The following is a 2,585-nucleotide window of genomic DNA, read 5'->3' as shown; positions in this document are numbered from 1 at the left end:
CGGAGCGCCTGGCGGACTGTGTGCGGGTCCCCGGGAGCAGCCCTCCCGGGAGGCGAGTGGCCCCGGCTTCTTTGTGGCGTTGTCCCTGGGATCGCTGGCTCCCTCTGCCTTCCGCCCGCTACACCGCGCTCCCGGAGGTCCGACCCTGTGTCTTCCATCTTCGACTTCAGGGCCTGGCAAAGTACCTTCAAAAAAAGTGTGATGAATAAATGAGACGGTCACAGGGACTATTCTGGGGTTCCTTTCTGTTTTCCTTTAACTCGTGTTACTAATGTGGTAACAGTATAGCATAGCTCCATCTACTTTTCAAAGTTCTTTCACATTCATTATCTCAAATAATCCTCAAAATAAGCCTTACTGTAAGTCAGAAGGAATCATTGTGTTACAAGGAGTAAACTGCAGATCAGAGCAGTAATTCAGAGTCTTCCAACCAACCAGGGCTGGCATGTTTTCGCACATCTATGAGTATAGTTAGTGTACGGAGACGCAATGTGAGAAAATCATATAGAAAGCAACCAGCAAAACACCTGCTATGTGGTAAGTAAACAGTAAAAGGTAATTACTTTATTAATTAAGAATATCGTAATATTTTCAAATATGTCCAGATGAACAATGTTAACATCACCAAAACCGGGACAACCAGACTCTATGTGCACATTGATAAGCAATAGGAAGTATGCAGCCTCACATCTAATGTATTCCCACAAACTAAAAAAGAAAAGGAAAAAGAAAGGTCAGCCCAGCTAAGCCTATAATTAACTACAAGCTTAAGGAAATGTAGTAACCAAATGAACATATTATGGTACCGCACCAGGAAGCAATCAGCCGATCCAGAATGTGGGAAATTCTACAGACCAAATGACCCAATTTCTTTATTCAATAAATAGCATCAGAAGCAAAGGAAGGAGGGTGGGAAGAGATCTGTGATAAAGCAGGCTTGAGAGACAGACACATAGCCAAATGCAGTTTGTGGGCCTTGTTTGGGTTATAATTAAGATGTGTGTGTGTGTGTGTGTTTGTGTGTGTGTGTGTGTTTAAAGAAAGAAAAACATTTTTTAAAAGCCTGGGACACTTGGACATGGAATGGATACTAGATTGCTGGGGTCCAACCCCAACAGGTCCAGGGGTCCTCAAAGGTGTGGACGGAGTCGGCGAAGAAGGAAAGACTCAGAGGCAGTGTTCAGTTGATCAGCAGCCTAGCCAGGATCTCTACCCAAGTTCTGGTTTGGTTCTCTCACTAGGTTCTCCAGCCAGGTTCGGTCGCCAGATTCTGTAGCCAGGTTCTTCAGCCAGGTTCTGTCTAAGTTCTCCAGCCAAGTTCTGTAGCCACATTCTGGTCAGGTTCTCTTGCCATGTTCTATCCAGGTTCTGTAGCCAGGTTCTGTCTCTAGGTTCTTCAGCCAGGTTCTCTCGCTAGGTTCTGTCTCTAGGTTCTGTCTCCAGTTTCTGTCCAGGATCTTTGCCATGTTCTCCCCAGCGAAGTTCTTCTGTGTCTAGGTTCTGTGTCCTGTTGTCTTGTTACATCTGTATTTATACCAGTTGATTCCAATCCTATCAATCTCTATTCCAAAGGTTAGGGCCTTTCTTATCTCCATTCCAGGGAGTAAAGATTATGTAACTTAGGCATGATTTTTCTTAGTTAAATTGATTAATTACCCGCCTGGCACTTAGGTAAGGGGTTTTATTCCTTCCCTAACTTCAGGGGAAAATCCCTACCTGGGGAAACAACCTTTCTCAGAGGAGTGACCTTGGTTAAAACACATAGTGCCAAGAAGGTGAGCAAACATATTAAGAACAGTATGCCATATATGCCAGGTCCCTTGAAACAGCAAGGATGGACCGGCTTCCGGCACTAGATGAACTAAAGAATGGCAATTTTGCTATAATAATGCTTTTGTAGTCCTGGATTTTTTGTTTGTTTTTTTAAATATTAGAGAAACATACTAAAGTGTTTACAGGCAAATTATATGATTCCTAAAATTTGTTTTAATACTCCAGGGGAAAAAATAGGAAAAAAAACAATATTAGCAAAATGTTGTTAATATATGTGGGCTTGTTTGTTTGTTAAGCCTTGAAGGAGAAAGGAATTTCCAAGATATAGGGAGAGAGTGTGGAGCAGGAAGAACATTCCAGACCAAACTGGAAGCTTGTGATATGCCTGGAGACAATGGTACACGTGGGCATGTGGGAAGGGACTGGAAACGAGGTGAGGCCCAAGCAAGAGACGCCTTCAAGTTTATTCTAAGGACATGGATTTTATTCATAGAGCAATGGGATGCCCCTGAGAAATATTAATTAGCCAGTAGCCAGATTAGCTCTGTTGACTGCAGAGAGGATATGCACAGGTGAGGACTGGAGCCCAGTTAAAAGACGTTGCCACAAGGCAGAGTGCGTGGTCTCTGGGCCAGGGCAGTGGTTGGGGTTGGGGAATCCAAAGAGCTTGTTGAGGCTGTGGGGTGAGTGAAAATTGGTACCACCGCTTTGAAGGGAGATCTGTCCCTATCTACTGAAACCAAAAAAGGGAACAGTCTATGACTCAGAAATGTCACTTACGGTTACCTACCCTAAGAAGAGTATTTGTTCAG

Source organism: Myotis davidii, unplaced genomic scaffold (assembly GCF_000327345.1).
Source record: "Myotis davidii unplaced genomic scaffold, ASM32734v1 scaffold78, whole genome shotgun sequence".
NCBI classification, from domain to species: Eukaryota; Metazoa; Chordata; class Mammalia; order Chiroptera; family Vespertilionidae; genus Myotis; species Myotis davidii.
The sequence above is the reverse complement of the archived record's forward strand: the minus strand, read 5'-3'. Positions refer to the sequence as shown.